The 23,985-nt window shown below is 45.0% G+C and overlaps 1 long non-coding RNA gene across 1 annotated transcript in view; it reads left to right on the top strand.

Annotated features, from left to right (window-relative positions):
- The window catches only part of LOC309529735, a 29,277-nt gene extending 8,822 nt beyond the window's left edge, over positions 1-20,455 (top strand). Inside the window, exons 2-3 of the long non-coding RNA XR_014218392.1 lie at positions 12,078-12,280; positions 19,849-20,455. This is a non-coding gene — a long non-coding RNA (uncharacterized lncRNA). The remainder of the gene's footprint in view (positions 1-12,077; positions 12,281-19,848) is intronic.
- Positions 20,456-23,985: the final 3,530 nt, after the last annotated feature.

A 23,985-nucleotide genomic window follows, 5' to 3' on the forward strand; every position in this document is an offset into this window, starting at 1 on the left:
GTTAATGGTTTTTAGCTAATGCACCCTTGGAGAAGGAAAAATGAGGATTTTGGGGCCCGTTTCAGACTGCCTGCACAGTCAGATTTTAGAGTTTGGAAACTCATTCCTTCAAGGGGACCCCCAAAAAAGTGTGTAGCAGCTTGTAAAGGCTTTAGAAATTGCCTGAGACAACCATCATACAAACATCACAGAAAAGAGGCAGAAATATGAGAGTATGACTTTCCTGCTATCTGTCAAGATACCTGATCATGCTTGCTGATTGCCTTTTCCTGGCCAGTGTGGGCCATTCTTTAGGAATGGTTCTTGAATCCATTATCATACCTATCCCTGCTCATACACAGAAGATGCTCTTTTGACAGGTCTGCTCTACTTGCAACAGATACTTGTCAGACAGGTTTCACAGAGGGGTGGTGAAAAGTTAATTTATTTACAGGATTTGAGGGATTAGCAAGTGGAAGGAACACATGTCTATCAGGAAAGGTTTTATCGAGAACTTCCTACTATCTGTTTTGGAGGGGGTTTCAGAGTTCAGCTGTAGGCTAAAAATGGCTTTGGTCTTGCTCTCTGTACTATTTCAGACATGTGGTTTGTGTGCGCGCGCGCATGTCGTTTGTGACAGCTTAGAATTTTTATAACGGGGAATTTGATGCAGTGCATATTTAAAGGCAAACCTGCCTGATTTGCAATTTCCTAAACAATATGCAAACTGAAACACAAGTATCCTTTGAAATTTGCATTTCTCTGGATTTTGCAATGCAAAATCAATCCAGTGAATATAGTCAGCAGTAATTATGCCTGTTCCCCAATTTGCATTGTGTTTCCTTTGCACTGAAATGAATGGTAGCAATATCATAACATTGCAAAATATTGACAGTCCAGAGGCACCCTAAACAACGATACAAAGGAAGAAAAAAATGATACCAACTACATTCAGCACACAATTTGAATGAAATAGACACATCTCCTTCAGCAGTATTAACACTGCTTCTAGTATGGATATGTATCTGAACAACAGACTATTGCACTGTGGCTGCCATTCGTTTAAGTCTCATAATGACTCCTATTTCAACACAGAAGAGAGCATTTGGATTAATGATGCCCAAAATAGTCAATGCACAGATCTCCGATAATACCCAGCATGCATTGCACTACTTTTACACCAAACCATTTTTCATGCAGTTTCATTGATCGCATTTCATTATTTCAACTATCTTCTTTCTAATGAGGCCATGATCACCGCCATACAAGAGGATGAGGTGCGATAAGCATATTAGTTTCAACACTTGCTTCCAAGGATAGTAAAACCAGCAAAGCCCTATGTGTGAATGCTGATATTTACTAAGCTTGCTTTCGTATTAAACTGCAGTGTTCCTTTCCAATACGGAACACAGCTTGTCCACTGTGGTGGGGGGCGTGCCCTAGTGAAGTACTGTTAATGTTCTGATACACACAATATGGGCACTCCAGATGACCTGTTTATTGAGCATTCAGCCTGATACACTTGCAAGGAGATTAGATTATGCCGGCTCTTTACTTAGCATTCAATATGATTTGTTGGTGGGGAGGTTAGACGATGTATCAAGTGTCATCCCATACTTTCCAGTGCATTTTCCCACCATGTTCTTTATTGTAAAAAGTCTGATAATTCCAGGAAGTGGGCTTGTTGCACGAAACCTCCCCATCAACTGTGTTTGCATACCCTCCAACATCCTCCTGATCAAAATTGGGATGCTCGCATTTTGGTCCCTAGTTCCTCTTAGGCGACTTGTACGAGCACGCAAGACCAATAAATGAACGTCTTTTGGTCTGGCTCTCTGGTGTGAGCCAGATGATTTGTGTGAGAGTGCAAGACCCCCCCAAAACCCTCAGCATCTTTTGGTTCAGTGCTCTGGCACAAGCCAGCTGACTCGCACCAGTGGGGCAGACCCAAAAACAGGACATTCCCGGATCCAATCAGAAGCCAATCAGGATGGCTTCTGTAATTTCAGGGTGTCCTCCTTAAATTGGGATGGTTGAGGAGTATGTATTTGTGCAATCTGGCCTCATGGCTCAAATGGAGAGGCCTGGTGGGCCAAATCTGGCTCACAGGCCAGAGATTTCACACCCATGCATTAGAAAATGGTGACAGGCTGTCACTATTTTCAGGGCATACTAAAGAAATACTGTAGCTGTTTTAATAAAAGAGCTGTTTAGCTTACTGTGCCTTTCATTTTCCACTATGGCAAAATGATATTGGCTGAACAAAATATGCTTGCTGAAAGCAAATGCGGCACCTGTGTCCATTCATCCTCTAAGCTTTCGCTGTCAAAACGTGCATCTTCCTAGAAGCAGATATTGTCCTCTGTGTTTTTGTTGCTAAACCAAAGCCACTCTGAAGGCTTGTGTTAACAACCACATGGAACCAGAGGCAGGGGCACCCAAAGAGACAAAGACAAATCCCTTATGATCCAAGACCCCCAATTCCAATAGCAAACCTGAAAGCAGGTGGCCTGGCTGGGGACAGTGGGATTATGCACTTCTAGAACAATAATACAGAATTTCTGGTTTAGGAACCTCATGTGTGTAACCAGGGTGCATCAATGCATCATTTATTTTCATTTCCCAACACAGCCCTTTGGATTCTGGATAAGGGCTGTTAACGCAAATCTCCTGGAGCAATAAATCAGGCCCAGTCAACAACGTCTTGATGCCTGACTCAAAGGAAAAGTTGTCCCCTGCCCCATTCCACATACAGAAGCCAGCCAGACTAGCGATTGAATCTTGCTTCAACACTGGCAATGGGATAGTGTCCTCTACTGTGCCAGAGGGTGAAATATTTTTCAACCTTTGGAAAAAGTCCTGTAGCTTAGTGGCAGAGCATCCGCTTTGCGTGCAGGACAGTCTGAAAGTCCCCTGCTTTCACATGCTTGAAGGCCCTGGGTTCAATCCCTGCCCTCTCCAGGTCCAGCTAGTAAAACACCCCAGTCTGAAATCCTGTGGAGCCGCTACCAATCAGCGTAGATGAAGCTGAGCTCTATGGACTGTTGTAAACAAATATCTGCCCTTTTTCACTTAATTGGGTATCTAAGAGCCCATATAGAGTCCTTACATAGGTTCCTTATTGGTAAGAGAAAATAACAGAGGCCAACCAGAGAATATTGAGAAGCAATAGTAAGCCTGATCTTTATTGATCTGTTGCAAGAGGGTCTCCCCTCACATGCAGGAAAAGAGGAGGAACCTAGATCCAAGGTGTGTCTGCCCTGGAGCTCAAGACCACCCCTCCATACATCATACATACATCACAGAAGGGGTGTAACCCAAGACCACCCCCCAGATACATCATACCTACATCACAGAAAAGGTGGTCTACAGCAGAAATCTGAGTGTGTTATCTTGTCTGACAGGTTACCTGTTAATGCTCACTTGATTGGATACCCTGGGGAGCCTGGCCAGTCCTTTGTAATGATAAATACTTAGTTCCTGAGCCAGGTCACAGGCTCAGCCTATTCAAACACAGACATACACTTAAGACAGGATTTGTGAAGGAAAAGACAATGGGGAGGCTTTTCCATTTTCCTTTGACCTTGCAGAGAAAACATTTGGTCAGTTTGGGAATCAAAAATGGTTTCAGGTCAGTCTTCCTGTGCTGATCTATGTACGTGCTTGGCTGCTACATTTATTATATATCTAAGACCTTAAAATTCTTAACACAGGACCAATGGTCTGACTCAGAAAAAGGGAAGCTTGCTAACCTTGAGTCCTGAGATGCTGCTGCCCTACAATTCTCACCAGCCCTGGCCATCAGCTAAGATGGCTGTAGATGATGGGCATTGTAGCCCAACAACACCTGGGGACTCCAGGCTGAAGAACATTAGTTTCGGGAGTGCATGAAAGACAATGTGCCACACTTTGAACAGGTGGGCTTCTCACCTTTATGAAGCACAGCATAAAGGTAAAGGTAAAGGGACCCCTGACCATTGGGTCCAGTCATGGCCGACTCTCGGGGTTGCAGCGCTCATCTCGCTCTATAGGCCGAGGGAGCTGGTGTACAGTTTCCGGGTCATGTGGCCAGCATAACTAAGCCGCTTCTGGCGAACCAGAGCAGTGCACGGAAATGCCGTTTACCTTCCCACCGGAGTGGTACCTATTTATCCACTTGCACTTTGACGTGCTTTCGAACTGCTAGGTTGGCAGCACAGTATGCATGCATCTGTATTTATACCGACCGATTCACCCTCCATCTTGCTTCACAACCACCACATTTAGGATCACAGAACTGTAGGGAAGAACTGGATCACAGAACTGGAAGGGACCCCAAGGATCCTCTAGTCCAGCATTCTCAACCTGTGGGTCCCCAGATGTTGTTGGACTATAACTCCCATCACCCCTAGCTAGCAAGGCCAGAGCTCAGGGATGATGGGAGTTGTAGTCCAACAACATCTGGGGACCCACAGGTTGAGAACTGCTGTTCTAGTCCAACCCGCTGTAATGCAGGGTGCTCGCTTCGGCAGCACATATACAACCCGCTGTAATGCAGGGATTTCAACTAAAGCATCCATGACAGATGGCCATCCAACCTCTGCTTAAAAACCTCCAAGGAAGGAGAGTCCACAATCTCCCAAAGGAGTCCATCCCACTGTCGAACAGCTCTTACTGTCAGAAAGTTCTTCCTGATGTTGAGTCAGAATCTCCTTTCTTGTAAATTGAATACAGTGGTTCGAGTCCTACCCTCCAGAGCAGGAGAAAACAAGCTTGTTCCCTCTTCCATGAAACAGCCCTTGAGATATTTGAAGATAGCTATCATCTCTCCCCTCAGTCTCCTCTTTTCCAGGCTAAACATACCCAGCTGCTTCAACTATTCCTCATAAGCCTTGGTTTTCACAAATGCAGCTACAAAACTGTGCCAGGGAACTGAGAAGTTAGTGACGTCAGTGGTGCTGAGCAATAGGTGCCTTCCACAAGGCTGTGTTTGTGAACTTTCCCCAGGTCAAGTTCATCCCTACTTTCAGTGAGAGTTCTAACAACCAAGAGGAACAAAGTCTTTGTTCCATCAAGACCCGCCTCTGTAATATTTCTCTGTAACCCATCTTTCAGTCTCGGAAATGTTCCCATTGATTTCAGGGAGAGCAGATGGAGGCATTGTGTACTCATGACAGAGCCCAGTTGGATTTCCTCTTTGGCGGGAAACATCCTGTGATAAACGCACACTACAATAGCCCTAAGGCAGCTGCTGCTGCTCCTTTATTTGACTGAACGTTAAGCTCCTCAAACAAGACCCCCAGCAACAGCACAGAAAAGTGGAAGGTGATAACAGGCAAGTCGAAAGACGAAAGCCAATACCTCATACAGCCAACAGGTATAAGCGCACATTGCAATATCAAAGGCGCAAGCGGGAAGGGAGAATAGTGTTTTTACAAGGTATTGATTGAAAACCATGTCAACACTGTGATTTCAGCAAAATGACCGCTTTGCACAAGTCGTTACAAGCCAGTGAGAGGGAAAGGATGTTAAATACAGCAAGGGCCAGGGGATGTTATTTCACATTTCAGCAAAGAAGATTTCGAGGGTGGGAATTATTGTCAGCGAGGCTTCAAATAATGCTGGCCCAAAATCTCGACTGCCAAAAGAATAATGGGAGCAATAAGAGGCGGGAGCACCAGTATCCTTAGACCATGGATAGGCAAACTAAGGTACGGGGGCAGGATGCGGCCCAATCACCTTTTAAATCAGGCCCGTGGACAGTCCGGGAATCAGCATGCTTTTACATGAGTAGAATGTGTGCTTTTATTTAAAATGCATCTCTGGGTTATTTGTGGGGCATAGGAATTCATTCATATATATTTTTTCAAAATATAGTCCGCCGTCCACCTCTAAGGTCTGAGAGACAGTGGACCAGCCCCCTGCTGAAAACGTTTGCTGACTCCTGCCCTAGAAAAACAAATATCTAAATGTGCCTCTTTTAACTAGTTGCATCTATTTATTTATGCGTTTCCATGCACTCTGGCACTCGTCACGGTCCTCCGTGCACCAGTAGTGGTTTAGTCATGCTGGCCACATGACCCAGAAAGCTGTCTGTGGACAAACACCGGCTCCCTCGGCCTGAAAGTGAGATGAGCGGAGCAACCCCATAATTGCCTTTGACAGGACTTAACCATCCAGGGGTCCTTTACCTTTTTTACCTTTACACATTCCCTCCTGCTCCCTTACTGTGTTATTCAAGCCAATCAGGGAGCACATACCAAGGAAGGCGACATCACAATGCTATGCAACCAATCCGTTTCACTACAAAATGTAGTGAATTGCCCTCTTGGAGAGTAGGGGATGGGTTGCATTCTCAAGGCAATGGACCAACACACACACACACACATGTCTTCCAACAATGTGTGTGCTCAGAAAATATCCCAGTTTTTAAGACCTGAGAAGTGACTGGATAAATCTGCCTAGACACACTCTTGCCTAAAGACCCTAATTCACAAAACTCCTAGGTTGTATGCTTGTGAAACGTGGACCACTTATAAACGTCATCTCCAACTCCTCAAAAGATTCCATCAACGGTGTCTCTGGAAAATTTTGTACATCACCTGGGAAGACAGGCGAACTAATGCCAATGTACTGGAAGATGCAAAGATCACCAGTGTCGAAGAAATGATTCTTCAACATCAACTTCATCGGACTGGTCATGTTGTGAGAATGCCTGATATTATCGTCTTCCAAACCAACTACGCTATTCCAAACTTAAAAATGGAAAGCGTAATGCTGGTGGTCAACAAAAGAGATTCAAAGACTCTCTCATGGCAAAGATTTAAAAAATGTAGTATAAACACTGACAACTGGGGAAAACTGGCCTGCGAGCGCTCCAGTTGGAGAACAGCCTTTACCAAAGGTGTCATGGGCTTTGAAGACTCTCGAACTTAGGACGCAAGGGATAAACGTACTAAGAGAAAGGCATGCTTGGCAAACCCTCACCGTGATCAACTCATGGCCAGAAACCTATGTCCCCACTGTGGAAGGACGTGTGGATCCAGAATTGGCTTCCACAGTCACTTACAGAATCACTGTTAAGACCCTGTTTATGGAGGACAATCTTACTCGGCTACAAGTGATCGCCAAAGAAGAAGAGATTGTTTGCATTGTTAGGAGTTTTGGAGGGGTTCTATTCTTAAGTAGCCCGGCTAGCTTCCTGGTGAGGCAATGGGTCATTAAGGGAACAAAGGAAGGGGCTCTGTGCAAGATGAAAAATGGGTGGGGGACCCTCCCCCAGCTCACGGGTAGGTAGAAAGAGAAAGGCAGCGTTGAGAGCAAAGTGTTTGTAGTGATTTAAGCTAGAAGAAAAGCAGCAAGCTGAGAGACAGAGCGATATTTGATTTCCATTTGAATCCAAACCTGCGGCTACGAAGGAAACAAGGCCCTCTCAGGGAGTTAATGCTGTGAACCCCCTCCATTGCAGACTCAGGTTGTATATATGTGTGAATACACTATATATCATAAAGACTGCCCCAATGGAAACACAAAACCTAGGTGAAATATACTCAGAGTCGCAAAGTGATTTCATGCTCTTTATTCAGCTCATAGTGGTGAGGAGGAATGAATGAAAGTCCCCTCACAGTATCTGCTTTATATACATTATTTACACAATGGGCTGCACATGATTGGCTAATTCTGGAATTCTACTGTAAGCCAATCAGGTTGTGGATTCACTTCTATCTGGAGCAGGATTAGGTGGTTCCTGCCAACCAATCAGACTGCTGCATTGTTCTAGGACCAATCAGACTGCTGCATTCTGAACCCTATTGTTCTAGGACCAATCAGACTGCTGCATTTTGGATCCTATTATTCTAGGACCAATCAGACTGCTGCAGCTTGGATCCTATTCAACTCAGTACATAACACTAGGTAACCCCTGGAATCTCACAGCACTCAGAAATTGGAGTGACTGTGCAGAAATTGGAGTTTGTGAAACGCATATCCGCTGAGGAGGCTTGCTAACAGGTTAATATCGTGACACTCCTATGCTCACAGTTTCCCCTGCAGTTATTTATTCCATTTTGGACAGCAGTCACGTCTGCCAGGAACTAGGCAATGACCTTGCCTGGTCAAGAGCTTCTCATTAATGCCCCAAACGTAGAGCTGTTCAATAAGAAAGATTAAAAATGTGATAAAAGATCTTTGCAGAAATTGAACTTGTGTGACGAAGCAACAATATCTTGGCGAAAGAGTCTTGACCTTCAAGTTAACTGCTGTAAGAGGCAATAGATTTGCTAATCATTCCTCTGGTAAGGAATTTAGTATCCTGGGGTCAGCAGAAATCTTCAGTTAAGGATCCAAATGTTATTTTCTTTCTCTCTTTACAAATGTCCCTGCAGAGAACTAAGGGGCATGAGCCAACAAAGGTTAAGCCCTTTTAATTTCCATGGATTTAAAGATCTGAAACACATCCACTGAAGAGCTATAGTGCTTTTGCTCTGCATGCAGAAAGTTCTATGTCCCTGGCATTTCCCTGGCATTTCCAGGTAGAGTATTTTATTTTATTTTTAATACCTGTTTATATTGCAGCCTTCTAGATTGCCGTTCCTGGAGTAACAACTCTTTAGGATGAACTCAAATGTCCAACTTTTATATGCCTGTTGTTTTTGTCCATGGAGTTTTCTTGGCAGGGATACTGGAGTGGCTTACTGGTTCCTGCTCCAGGTGGATCATGCTTGGTCAAAACTCTCCACTATGACCTATCCATCTTGGGTGGCCCTGCACGGCATAGCTCATAGCTTCTCTGAGTTATTCAAGCCCCTTTGCCACAGCAAGGCAGTGATCCATGAACTGACAAACCTAGACAGCATCTTAAGTAGCAGAGACATCACCTTGCCGACAAAGGTCTGTATAATTAAAGCCATGGTTTTCCCAGTAGAGATGTATGGAAGTGAGAGCTGGACCATCAAGAAGGCTGATCTCCGAAGAATTGATGTTTTTGAATTATGGTGCTGGAGGAGACTCTTGAGAGTCCCATGGACTGCAAGAAGATCAAACCTATCCATTCTTAAGGAAATCAGCCCTGAGTGCTTACTGGAAGTACAGATCGTGAAGCTGAGGCTCCAATACTTTGGCCACCTCAATGAGAAGACTCCCTGGAAAAGACCCTGATGTTGGGAAAGATGGAGGGCACAAGGAGAAGGGGACGGCAGAGGACGAGATGGTTGGATAGTGTTCTCGAAGCTACCAGCATGAGTTTGACCAAACTGCAGGAGGCAGTGGAAGACAGGAGTGCCTGGCGTGCTCTGGTCCATGGGGTCACGAAGAGTCGGACACGACTAAACGACTAAACAAATGCCCAACTGTGTGTAGTAGTTATTTTAATTATTTACCATGTTTCATACATATGCATATTCTTATATTTAATGGATAACCATTTTTATATTTTTTACTTATGCTTTCAAGATTTATGGGAATAACCCATGCTATTATTCAAGAAAAAGAGGTGCTGGGACTCACCATGAAACTGTTCTCTTGGAATGGCAATGGCGCTCACTTGAGAAGTGCCAGAACTGAGTTCTGGCTGGGGAAAAAAGGCCTTGGAAATAACATATTCCTGAAAGGAAGAAAAAAATGGAAAGAAAAATTGAAAGCAAATTAATGGCTGCCATTCACAAATAATTCACCAGTTTTTTCCTGAAGAAGTATGAAATAAAATCCTGGAGATCTCGTTAATATTATCTGTATTATTTGAAGAACTGCATTTTTTATATACGGTGACTTGTCTGGATAATTTGTATTTGTAATTCTGTATTTTATTCACATACACTAGCATACGTTTGCATTCAACTTTCAATAATAATCTTCATTTTATTGTCATTAGGGTCCCTATGACTTTATCTTTGGTGTCTCCGCTATGCGTGTGTGACGGGAAAACTGTTGATTCTCTTCCACATATAATGTTCAACTGCCCCCTACATAGCATAGCCAGGACTAAATTCCTGGGTCCTGCTTTACTGCGTTTGGTTGGCAGGCCTGTTGAGTCACATGCCGCACTACTTTTGCAGGATACAGATCCTTCTGTAACTCTGCTGGTGGCGAGATTCCTGAATGCGGTTATCACACACACAAAAACCACCAAAAACAACAACAACATCAAAACCTAATCGGACAGTTATGAAGAGAGTGCATGTCGGATCTCGTCTTCAGTTTTTCCTTTTTCTGGGATCCGTCCCTTGGAGCTCTCTGGGCCCCAAGCTGTTATCTGGCTCTGCTCAATGACCCGCCCCTGCATCATGGTGTTCACTTTCTGGTGCCGAATATATCGGTCTTTATGCCTCTGTGCTTTTATGTTTGTACATACTTTATGGGCTAATAGCCGTAAATAAATAAATAAATAAATAAATGTCTATGACTTTATCTTTCTATTATTGGGTTGTTGTTTTTTTAAAAAAAAGCCAGTGCGGTGTAATGGTTAGAGTGTTAGACTAGGACCTGGGAGAGCAGGATTCGAATCCTGACTCATCCAGGAAGCTCACTGGGTGACCTTGGGCCAGTCATCATCTCTGAGCCTAACCCACTTTAGACATGTTATTTCTATGTCCCAGTGTAGTAAAACACGGGTTATTTTCCCCCCTGCATTTTGGGAATTCTTTCTAGCTCCTTTGCTTCTAAAACAGACTATAAGACCTGTTTATAATCAATCACGCTTCCTCTCTCTTGCATACACAGAGCTACAAGTCTGTGCCTGGCACAGATCCTTTTGTATATCATTCTTTGCATACCACACTTTTTTCTCTTCTAGTTCACCTTTAGTTCACAATGATGTGTAAATCACAATGATGTGTTAATCCTCAATGTATAATTAATTGTGTGAGTTTATATAACAATCTAAACATTAGTAAACACCTTCGTTATAACATTATCAATCTTAGTCATAGGTGGATTAAGAGCTTATATGCCTGTCTAAATACAGCTCTAACATTCTGGCTTTCATGTGCCAAAGATCTATGGAACGATGTAAGCCCGCCTTACATACAAATGAGCCAATAAGATTTCAGTTTCTTTGTCTTGTGTTAAGCCAATCAGCCACTAGCACATTCGTGGCCATGCTTTTGTAACTCTGAATAAAAGGAGATGCTGTGGGCCGGAGAGAAAAAAAGATCTCTCTCTCTCTCTCTCTCACCTTCATCTGGCACACACGCAAGCTCTCTGAAAGAAAATATCTTGTTGTCTGTCTTTATTCATCTCTACAAACCTACGAAACCAACACCCACCTCACAGAGTTGTTGTGAGGATGAAATGGGGAGGAGGAGAACCATGTATATCACCTTGAATTCCTTGGAAGATAAAAGTAGTATACCAGGGTCGCCATATTTCAAAAGGTGAAAATCTGGACACAAAAGTTGTTCAGCTTTTTTGGGCAAGATCTCAAAAAAAATATTAAAAAAATTTAAGCTATTTTAAAGGAAATTCACCAAAGTCTACACTTCCCACTTCCAACATGGGTTGCCATATGTCCGAATTTTTAGCGATTTAAGTGATTTCTGCCTGGACACTGTTTCCGATGGTTGAATCCTGGCAATGTCTGGAAAGTTCTGGACGTATGGCAACCCTAAGTATACAGAAGGAAGGAAGGAAGGAAGGAAGGAAGGAAGGAAGGAAGGAAGGAAGGAAGGAAGGAAGGAAGGAAGGCTGCTTCCTATGTTCCTAAATCCCTGGAGCTTAGAGTGCTTAACATTTAGCTGGATTATATGACATATATGAACAGAGTCTTTTTTGTGGTAGCCCCAATATCAAGGAACATTTTTCCAAGAGACATTTGTACAGACTCATGCCTGCTGAAGGCAGGTAAAAACCATTCCTGTCCTAGCTTTGAGGTCCAGCTTTTGTTATGCTTGCTCTATATTGATTTTCATTTCATTTCATTTCATTGCCGTGCTACTCCGTTTTACGGTTCTTGTTTTTCATTTGTGTTTTAGTACCGGTACTTCATTGTTCGATTGCGGTTTGCTTTATTCGCTTACGAAATCCTCGTCAGCAGCGGGCGCTGCAGACACAACTTTTAATCAATAAGGAACAATGAAAGGCTTCCATTCTTGCTTTCAAGTATGTCACACTAACATCTATTTCAGGTGAGGAGTTTCTGCTGTACATCAGCTGAAAACTGGGAAATGAAAGATAAATCTGGCTGGAGTCAAGGCCCATGGAGAGCGTCGCCTTTTCAAACAGAATTCTCAATTTAGTTGAAAGCACCGAAGAATTTCATTGCACTTAAAGCAGCGCCATGTGGGAAGACAACTTGCTGGAATGCCACCCCCACCCCCAGGAGAATCAGGTGACAGATCCCAGAAGATTTTTCTCCCCCTGCTGTTCAATGACTAGAGTCATTGGAGCCGTAATATTTTATTGATAGATACTTGGATGCAGAAAGCAAAGACAGAGAGGCAGACTAGTCAAAATACAAGTTAAAAATACAAGTTTTAGCAGCAGCTAAAAAAGCCAATGCAATTCTGGGCTGCATCAATAGGAGTATAGCATCTAGATCAAGGGCAGTAATAGTGCCACTGTATTCTGCTCTGGTCAGACCTCACTTGGAGTACTGTGTCCAGTTCTGGGCACCACAGTTCAAGAAGGACACTGACAAACTGGAACGTGTCCAGAGGAGGGCAACCAAAATGGTCAAAGGCCTGGAAACGATGCCTTATGAGGAACGGTTAAGGGAGCTGGGCATGTTTAGCCTGGAGAAGAGGAGGTTAAGGGGTGATATGATAGCCATGTTCAAATATATAAAAGGATGTCACATAGAGGAGGGAGAAAGGTTGTTTTCTGCTGCTCCAGAGAAGCGGACACGGAGCAATGGATCCAAACTACAAGAAAGAAGATTCCACCTAAACATTAGGAAGAACTTCCTGACAGTAAGAGCTGTTCGACAGTGGAATTTGCTGCCAAGGAGTGTGGTGGAGTCTCCTACTTTGGAGGTCTTTAAGCAGAGGCTTGGCAACCATATGTCAGGAGTGCTCTGATGGTGTTTCCTGCTTGGCAGGGGGTTGGACTCGATGGCCCTTGTGGTCTCTTCCAACTCTATGATTCTATGAAAATAGCTGGCATTTTTCATAAAGAGGGGGAGGGCGGAATGCTGCGTGGCAGCTAACTAGTTTTATTTGAGAATAAAAATTAGAGAAAGGAAAATGCTCTCCCTTCTTAATAATGCCTCTCCTTCAATGAATGTCCAATTAAGGACAAAAATAAACGTACAGAAAGCAATCAGTGCTAATCATACTCCGTCTCTGAAAACATCCAGCAGAACTCCTTATGGCCCAATTAGATGAGCCCGGCAGCCTGAGATTATGCTTGTTTACATGGAAGTAAGCTCCACTGAGTTCAGTGGGACCAGTCACTGGTACAAGTGCTGGATTGGGGGGGGGGTGCGGATATACATTTGTTATGGATTTCCATATCCTCCAACATTTCTCTGATGAAAATAGGGAAGTCCCTTTGCATAATGATAATTTTACTATTCGTACCCAGGTTAAGAACAGTTTCAGGTTAAGAACAGACCTCCAGAACGAATTAAGTTCTTAACCCGAGGTACCACTGTATTCAGGAATGAAACACAGTGGCGTAGCGTGGGGGGTGCCAGGGGTGCCGGCCGCACCAGGCGCAACATTTGGGGGGGGCGCGCGTTTGGCCGGCCCTCCTCGAGGAAGCAGGAACCCCACTGTCCTCGGACCTCCTCCGAAGCCTGGCGGTGGGGTGGAGAGACCTCCCCGCGCCAGCCTTCGGATGGCTGTCCTGAAGACTTGTGGTGGGAGCAGTGGCATAGCGTGGGGGGTGCAGGGGGGCCTGCTGCACCTGGCGCAACATCTGGGGGGGCGCGGAAGAGACTCGAGTGCTAAAATCCACGGGTTAGGGGGCGCAAATTACTTGCCTTGCCCCGGGTGCTGAGAACCCACGCTACGCCACTGATGAAACAGGTGGTGGACTCATCTTCCTTGAGGTTTTAAGCAGAGGTTGGAGGGCCAAAAGTCATGGATGTTTTAGCTGAGATTCCTGCCTTGCAGGGGGTTGGACTAGATGACCCTCGAGGTCCCTTCCAGCTCTACAATTCTATGATTCAAGTGATAAAGCTTTGGATTTGGCTCCACCTTCTGATGTGATAGGGGATGCGGGTGGCGCTGTGGTCTAAACCACAGAGCCTAGGACTTGCCGATCAGATGGTCAGCGGTTCGAATCCGCACGACGGGATGAGCTCCCGTTGCTCGGTCCCTGCTCCTGCCAACCTAGCAGTTTGAAAGCACATCATGTGCAAGTAGATAAATAGGTACCACTCCGGTGGGAAGGTAAATGGCATTTCCGTGTGCTGCTCTGGTTTCGCCAGAAGCAGCTTAGTCATGCTGGCCACATGACCCGGAAGCTGTCTGCGGACAAGCGCCAGCTCCCTCGGCCTATAGAGCGAGATGAGCGCCGCAACCCCGGAGTCGTCCACGACTGGACTTGACAGTCAGGGGTCCCTTTACCTTTTACCTTCTGATGGGATGGAGTCCCCTGAAAGCCCCGTCCTTCCGGTGCCTTAACCAGCAGTGGGAAATCTGTGGTCCTCCAGTCATTGTTGGACTCCAACTCCCATCAGCCCCAGCCAACATGACCAATGGTCAGGGGTGATGAGAGCTGTCGTTCAGCAACACCTGGCGGGCCACAGGTTCCCCACCCCTGCCCTAAACTCCAACCATGTAGCAGATTTTTAAAAATATCAAAGTTGGCAGCCCTATGCTACAGGGCTGACTCAAAAAAATCTCCTGAGCATCATGTGCTTGCAATTAAATGAGCAACGTAGCACAGAACCCTGACAGCGCTGCAGCTGTAGCAATTACCTGGCAGCAATTGCCAGAGCTGCAGCTGTGCTTTTTCAAGCCGCGAAGCTCGTGGGAAATCGCGACTGGATTGCTGACGGGTGGGCCTTGTTCAACACAGCAAGGACGGCCAGGATGCATCACAAATAACAGAGTCCAGCGGCACAAAACTAGCCCCAGGAGGGAAGGGTACATAAGCAAAGTCACACACAGTTTTGCTTTTCCAATAAATAATAGTGAGAAAGCGCCACCCCTGTGTCAGAGCAAAGGCCTGTCTAGTCCAACGTCTTATTTTGCCCACTGGCCAGCCAATGCCCATGAGAATCTCACAAGAAGGTGTCACCCTACAATGGGGGTCTGGAAATATACCGGTCCTCTTTAGCCAAATAAAGCGTCTCCACCCCCCATTGTTCTACCTCGATACTGAGGTCCAGCTCTGAGGGCCTTCTGGTGGTTCCCTCACTGCGAGAAGCCAGGTTACAGGGAACCAGGCAGAGGGCCTTCTCGGTAGTGGCACCCGCCCTGTGGAACGCCCTCCCACCAGATGTCAAAGAGAACAACAATTACCAGACTTTTAGAATACATCTGAAGGCAGCCCTGTTTAGAGAAGTTTTTAATGTTTGATGCATTACTGTATTTTAATATTTTGTTGGAAGTCGCCCAAAGTGGCTGGGGAAGCCCAGCCAGATGGGTGGGGTATTAATTATTATTATTATTATTATTATTATTATTATTATTGACAGTGTGTCATGGAAAGATCAGCTTCATTGTAATTCAAAAAGCTGGGCAGCAAATACAAGAGTTCAAGGCATCTATATAGCATTCTGAATACATGAAGCCCTCGTGCCCATATCATCTCTGCAATATTATTGGTTACAGCAGTGGTTTTCAACCAGTCTGCTGTAGTACCCTGGGGTGCCTTTAATGATGGTCAGAGGTGCTGCTGGCAACACTGTCCTCTGTCCCTCCTTCCTTCCCTCCCTCCTCTGATGCCCTCTCGCACCTCTGCCTCCCAAAGGCTTACACGGCTGTTTGTTGCAGCAGCCCTGGCTACAAGCTCTGCAGGCAAATGGTGCCTCTGGGGCTGGTCAGGGGTGCTGGTTGCCAGGAGCTGAGGCAGCCTCGGAGTAAGCAAGCAAGCGGGCGAGGGAGGGAGCCCAGCCCGCCAGCCCTTGCTGTTGGGAACAGGCAGGCAAGTCCCATGACTCAGCTACACAACTGCAAATTAAACGTTTTAAATGTATTGTAAAGTGCAATATACAAATGCGACACTAGATGGCGAGAGTGAGCTATGCAAAATTCAATGTGTTTTTCAAAACTTTTTTTTAAAAAAAGCGTTTTCACAGCGTTTTTTAATATGTGTGTAGATTCTTGTCCAGGCCCCTGTGGGGCAGTGTTAGGAGGCATCTGTCTTTGGGGCAGGGGAGGCAGCTCAGAGACCAGGGGTGGCGGCAGCAGCTGCCCAGAAGGCTCCCAAATTGAGGGTAAAGGGAAAGGAGGCTGAGGGAACACTCCACAAGGGAGTGTTCAAAAAAGGGTGAGAAGGTGACATAACTGGGGTCTGGAGCCCAACAGGGGTGCCGCAGAAAGAATGTAGTTGGTTAAGGGAGCTGTGGACTCAAAAAGGTTGAAAGGTTACAGCAACACGTGAACAGCTCTTGTCTGGCCTTCAAAATAGACATTCCATATTTGGAGTTGTTTCATACCTATCTATATCAAGGTGTCCTCCTCAATCATCTTCCAGCTGGCTCTGGTCAGCCTAATTGAATCTGTACCAGCCTCTCCTTTACTGGTGTGCATTCCTAAACTCTGTTATTGGGGCAGGGGGCCCTGCGAGCTCTCATCGCCTGCTGACCATGGCACAGCTTTGGTTAACTGAAAAGCAAAAGAATACAGGAATACAGAGAAAAGGCACAATTCTGAACTGGGCAGTGGCTACAAAGGCAATTACACTCATACCTTGGGTTAAGTACTTAATTCGTTCCGGAGGTCCGTTCTTAACCTGAAACTGTTCTTAACCTGAAGCACCACTTTAGCTAATGGGGCCTCCTGCTGCTGCCGCGCTGCCGGAGCACGATTTCTTTTCACATCCTGAAGCAAAGTTCTTAACCCGAAGCACTATTGCTGGGTTAGCGGAGTCTGTAACCTGAAGCATATGTAACCCAAGGTACCACCTGTTTTTCACCATTTTTCAGAGCTCCTATGAATCGAAAAGCGGATTATAAATTTTCAAATTAAACGAATAAGTGAAATAAAACCGAGTCTGCTTCTCACCCCAGGCTAATATCATCACAAAGCATCCTGCATTAATTGAGGCCCCACAGGGCAGTTGTGTTTACAAGCCAACACAATTTTTCATCGCTAACTGGATCATTAACACAACAGTGTGTGAAGAATAGCGCTCTATGCAATTCAATGTGCACTGAAAATCACCTCAGAGGGCGTCAGCAGTCTCTCCTTTACCTCTGCCATGATGCAGGAAATTATACCGTTGGCTACCAGCATCCCAGGATGAAGCTTGCCATGCATTATATATATATATTTGAGACGAAAAGGTTAGAGGGATCAATTTATAATTTAATTAAGCTCAAACCTCTAGACTCTTTCCTTACAAGGTTAAAAATACAACTTTACCTTAGACTCTCCAGGCACGCCATGTTTTATTTCAATCCATAATAAGATAAATATTTATGTTGTTACTTGAGGGACAGTCGTTTTTCACTCGACGCCCTCAGCAAAAGGCCCAAGTAAACAACTTTGCTGAACGCAGAGTTTCTTCCATTAAAAATAAATAAATGTTTCCACATTTTCAGGTTTGTGACAGAAACCTACTTCTTTTCGCACTCATACCGCTAGGAGCCGGAGTCAGCCGATTTAACTGATTGGCAGGAGAGCCAGACAAAAGTGAAGGATTTCTTCACGCAGTGGGTAACAACTTTGTGGAAGTTGCTGCCACAGAACGCAGCAATGGGCAGTAGTTTCGGTGGCATCGAAAGGGGATTAGATGAATTCATGAAGGACAACCGCAGATAGACTTACTAGCTCAGGGGTAGCCAATCTTCTGCTCTCCAGATGTTCTTAAACTCCAGCTCCCATCCACCCCAGCCATCATGGCCCAATGATCAAGGATGATGGCAACTCTAGTCCAGCAGCATCTGGAGAGCAACACATTGGCTACTTGGGGTTGTTTCCAAAGCAATGCACAGCAGAACTTCTGTTTCCTCCTCTGCTGCCTGCCCACCAAATCTTGTACAGATGGTCTTCTAATCCTCTGGAGCTGATGTTGAGGGTGCACAGGGAGATGCAGGAGAAAGGAGGGTGTTAAGTATAATTGTTTAATTCTCACTGAAATGGAGAATGCCTAAATGTGTATTACTGAAGGCTTCATCATGGGGATTTTCCATGGGGCTATATTAAGCTCTCTGGGTTCCTAGATGGGTTATATAATCATAGAATCATAGAATCATAGAGTTGGGAGAGACCACAAGGGCCATCGAGTCCAACCCCCTGCCAAGCAGGAAACACCATCAGAGCACTCCTGACATATGGTTGTCAAGCCTCTGCTTAAAGACCTCCAAAGTAGGAGACTCCACCACACTCCTTGGTAGCAAATTCCACTGTCGAACAGCTCTTACTGTCAGGAAGTTCTTCCTAATGTTTAGGTGGAATCTTCTTTCTTGTAGTTTGGATCCATTGCTCCGTGCCCGCTTCTCTGGAGCAGCAGAAAACAACCTTTCTCCCTCCTCTATGTGACACCCTTTTATATATTTGAACATGGCTATCATATCACCCCTTAACCTCCTCTTCTCCAGGCTAAACATGCCCAGCTCCCTTAGCCGTTCCTCATAAGGCATCGTTTCCAGGCCTTTGATACTTAATTGTTGTTGTTCTCTGCTAGCTCTGACATAGTGTTTTTTCTTTTCTTTTTTTCTCTTTTAGCTCTGACATAGTGTTTAACCGTAGATCAGGTGACAAAGCTATTTGGCTGCAAATCTCCATTTTGAAACCTGATCTCCATTTGCCACTTGATCTAGGTTAAACACTCACGTGTTAGCTAGCAGAAATCAGCAATAGTTACTTATCAACCCATCTAGGAGCTCAGAGACCACAATATACATCTGTAACATTTCTCCACATTAAAACCTTCAGTAATACACATTTAGGTATTCCCCCATTTCAGTGTCAATTAAACAATTATGCTTAACGATGGAATCCCAGAATAATCACAGCTTTCATTGCGGGAGGCCAAGGCTGCACAAGGAAGAGTGGCAGCAAGCAGTGGTTCTTTGCAACACAGCATGAGAGGAGAATCTCCATGGCTGGCTGTTCAGAACATCCTTCCAGAGCAGTAAGTAAAGGTAAAGGTACCCCTGCCCGAACGGGCCAGTCTTGACAGACTCTGGGGTTTGTGCGCCCATCTCACTCAAGAGGCCGGGGGCCAGCGCTGTCCGGAGACACTTCCGGGTCACGTGGCCAGCGTGACAAAGCTGCATCTGGCGAGCCAGCGCAGCACACGGAACGCCGTTTACCTTCCCGCTGGTAAGCGGTACCTATTTATCTACTTGCACCCGGGGGTGCTTTCGAACTGCTAGGTGGGCAGGCGCTGGGACCGAGCAGCGGGAGCGCACCCCGCCGCGGGGATTCGAACCGCCGACCTTTCGATCGGCAAGCCCTAGGCGCTGAGGCTTTTACCCACAGCGCCACCCGCGTCCCTTTACCCAACTGGAGGAAAAAAACCTTCAGTCCTGCTCTTTGGAAAAAGACACCTGCTTTGGAGCTCCAAGGCTAAGTTTAAGGCAGGGCTCATTGCCTCCAGGAGAAAATGATTGTTAATCCCTTTAAAGAGCAACATGGCATTACTTGATGGGCATTCTTCTCCTCCAGGGGAGACATGGCGAGAGGTCTGATGGCGACATTTTAATTTCCCTTTCTCATTAGCTGCTTTATGCCAAAGCTGGCCGTGTTTTTGTGTGTGGGAGAAGCCACACTTGCTACGTTCGGGCACGCTGCCTTATTAGCGACAAAATTATTTGTGTTTCTCTTCTCTTTGTAGAGCTGGCCGCCAAGAGGTGTTTGTGCATGATCGCTTCCCCACTCAATTTGTTATTGTAATTGCTGCCATTGCCGTTTTTAAAATTAAGCAAATAAAAGCCAAGATTGGTACCTGGCGTTGCAGTGATCAGAGCAATAGAACAGGAAGGCATAAACTTGGAGATGTTAATTCAAGGTTGCCTGTTATGGCCAGAACAGGCTATAAATAACCAGATAAGATGGGGGAGAATGCCCTTAAACCTCAGAAGAAATTCATTCTTTTGTTTTCAGAACATTAGGGAGGTTCTTTTTCCATTTTTCTCCCTCTGTGTTGATATCCTTGATTGAGAGCAGTCAAAGCAAAGCCAGCACTTCACTCTTGAAACTGGAAAAAGCTGCACAGAATGCTAATTCTTTTATCAGTCTTTTCACACGTGGAGCATCAAAACCGAAAACTGGTGGCATCTGAGGCATTACACTCCCTATTTTCCTGCTGTGAACCCTTTGCCATAATTTAAACCACCTTGGCACCCAGCTCTGGAAGCCCATCAGATCCTGGCTGCCTCTTCAAACAAGTTCCAAGAAATTGTTGAAATGGCTGAGATTGAGGAAGTACCTGGTGACCAATATGTTATACAGTGGTGCCTCGCGAGACGAAAAGAATCCGTTCTGCGATTCTCTTCGTCTAGCGGTTTTTTTGTCTTGCGAAACAAGCCCATTGAAGGATTAGCGGATTAGCACTATTAGCGGCTTTTAGCGGCTTATCTGCTGATCGGATCAGCTGATAAGCGGCTTAGCGGCTTAGAAAAAGGGGGGAGGGGAAAAACCCAGCTGGAACTCGCAAGACATTGTCATCTTGCGAAGCAAGCCCATAGGAAATTTGGTTTGCGAAGCACCTCCAAAACGGAAAACTCTTTCGTCTAGCGAGTTTTCCGTCTTGCGAGGCATTCGTCTTGCGAGGCACCACTGTAATCCTGTGATGGCCAATTATAAGCAAAGATCCACAGTGGATTATTCAGTCGGCCAGCTGAACGCTACTAACCAGAATAATAGCAGCTTTTTGATAACCACAGAACAAAAGTGGGCCATGAAATGCTTCCCTTCCAAGTACTCAGAGTACAACAACAACAACAACAACAACAACAACAACAACAACAACAACAACGTCATTAATTATATGCTGCCCATCTGACTGGCTTGCCCCAGCCACTCTGGGCAGCTCCCAACAGAATATTAAAAACACAATAAAACATCAAGCATTAAAAACTTCCCTGAACAGGGTTGCCTTCAGATGTCTTCTCAACCTCAGATAGTTGTTTATTTCCTTGACATCTGATGGGAGGGTGTTCCACAGGGCAGACACGACTTCTTGCAGTGAGGGAACCACCAGCAGGAGCTGGACCTCGGTGTCTGGGCTGGACGATGGAGGTGGAGACGCTCCTTCAGGTATACAGGATGGAGGCTGTTTAGGGCTTTAAAGGCCAGCACAAACACTTTGAATTGTGCTCGGAAACTTACTGGGAGCCAATGTAGATTCTTTAACGCAAAGGAGTATTTACTTGGACATCAATATAGGGCTATTTAGTATAGAGAAAAAGTAAGAGGTGACATAAGTTTATAAAATTATACGTGGCATGAAGGGAATGCATTATTTTCTCCCGCTCTGATAAAAATGGCACTAGTTGGCCTCTGTGAGAACAGGAATCTGGACTAGATGGGCCATTGGCCTGATCCCACAGACTCTTCTTATAGGTCGAATGACAAGGGGGCCACCCATGCTCAGAGAGTGTCCCTACATGCAACATCTTCCCCTTGATCTAAGTGGAGGGAGTAGGGATGAGCATATGAACTTATGCCTTCCATTGAAGTGAATGGGGAAGGAACATATGTCGGGATCTCCGCTCGGCCAAGCTGATAAAGGTCATTTTCTTCCCCCAAGTCTTCGGAATCGCCTCTCGACGAATAACGACCTGAGCCTTTGATGAGGCTCCAAGGCACGTTCCATTCAGCAGAGTTTCCAGCACAGGAAAGAGACAAGAGGTTTGGGCTACATTGTAAAGAGTTTATTTCTAAGCTACGCAGACAGGAAAAACATCCTCTCTCTATGAAAGAAGAGCAACTGAACAAAGGAATCAGGAAACCACTAATGTCACATCCTGTCTCCTTTCCCGTGAGACTGGAAGGTCTCTGGAATGTAAACAGAGTCGTGTGACTCCAAGCAGCTGCATAGAATCATAGAATCATAGAGTTGGAAGAGACCACAAGGGCCATCGAGTCCAACCCCCTGCCAAGCAGGAAACACCATCAGAGCACTCCTGACATATGGTTGTCAAGCCTCTGCACAGTGATAAGAACAGAAACTAACACAATATACCCCACTCAGTAGCCAGACCTAACTTGGGTGAATCTACCCATTCAGGACCAAACAAGACCATGATGATAAATCACATGGTGGTCCCTTGAATGTTTGCTTTTTCTTTATCAAACACTTGTCATGGGCAAAGTGCTCTGGTGTGAGACCATGGTTCACTTTACCCATGAACGTGGCACTAATCCAGATTACACTTACACACACACACACACACACTGTTATAGTGAAGAAGAATAAACTATGCAAGGGCCAATAATGTGATTGTGAGCAATCATTTCTTTGAGTAAAATCTTTCCATAGGATCCTTACCATAGGATTACCATAGGAACTAATGCCAGTGTACTGGAAGAAGCAAAGATCACCAGTGTCAAAGGACAGTCTTCAACATCAACTTCGTTGGACTGGTCATGTTGTGCAGATGCTTGATTATCGTCTTCCAAAGCAACTACTCTATTCCGAACTTAAAAATGGGAAGCGTAATGCCAGTGGTAAACAAAAGAGGTTTAAAGACCCTCTCAAGGCAAATCTAAAAAAAAGGTAGTATAAACACTGACAACTGGGGAACATTGGCCTGTGAGCACTCCAATTGGAGAACAGCCTCTACCAAAGGCTTTGAAGACGCTTGAACTCAGGACAAAAGGAAGAAACGTACTAAGAGGAAGGCAAGCATGGCAAACTCTCACTGTGATCAACTCCCACCCGGAAACCCATGTCCCCACTGTGGAAGGACGTGTGGATCCAGAATTGGCCTCCACAGTCACTTACGGACTCACTGTTAAGACCTTGTTTACGGAATACAATCTAACTCAGCCACAACTGATGGCCAAAGATTTATAGTGAAGAAGAAACTATGCAAGGGCCAATAATGTGATTGCGAGTAATCATTTCTTCGCGTAAAATCTTACCATAGGATCCTTTTTGGATCTTCTGCATTACACTGCATTTGGAGAAGCCCCCGCGCGCTCTCTCTCTCTCTGTGTGTGTGTGTGTGTGTGTGTACACCCACACGCTTCCCTCCAGATATTTCTGGACTACAACTCCATTGCTCATGCTGCTGGGGGGTGCTGCAAATTAAGACAACATCTGCAGGGTCACAGATTCTCCTCTCATAATAGAAAATATATCTATCTGCACATAGATATCTAGTGCATTTCTAAATGGGAACTAGTACAGTAAAAATAGGATTATTAACTAAGTTTTACTCAGAGTAGAACCACTGAAATTAGAAAACGTGATTAAGTTAGGTCCATTAATTTCAACAGGACTATTTAACTCAGTAAACCTGAATTGAGTAACATTCATTATATGAGCATTTGCCATGAATATATCTGACACCTTGTACAAAACAATATCCGGCTTATTACGGTGTGTGACAACCCCTCCCCGTTGCTAGAAAGAAGAATCAGGAAACAATGTGGGAGAACAACTATTCTGTTAATCAACACAGAAAATGTTAAATCCTAATGTTAGAAACATTTGTGCCACCTTGCTGGAAAGGATATTCTCTTTAATAAGCAACTTTTGGATGTGCATGGGCAAAAACCGAAGATTTTATTTTTATTTCTTGCTTTAAATGTCATTTATTTTCATCACAGTGATGACTTGTCAGAATGCACTCCAAGCGCATCTCACCATCCCCCCCCCCTCCAGTGAAGATAAATGCCAAGCTGAAATAAACAGATGAGAGAATATATTTAGAATTCGGACGTTTAGCAATGCAGCTTTTTGCTTTTTTTAAGGCTGGTTGTTGTGGGGGAGGCTAAGAGAAATGTAAGAGCAAGTTATTTA

Source organism: Podarcis vaucheri (genome assembly GCF_965113315.1).
Source record: "Podarcis vaucheri genome assembly, chromosome: 3".
In the NCBI taxonomy this organism is placed as follows: Eukaryota; Metazoa; Chordata; class Lepidosauria; order Squamata; family Lacertidae; genus Podarcis; species Podarcis vaucheri.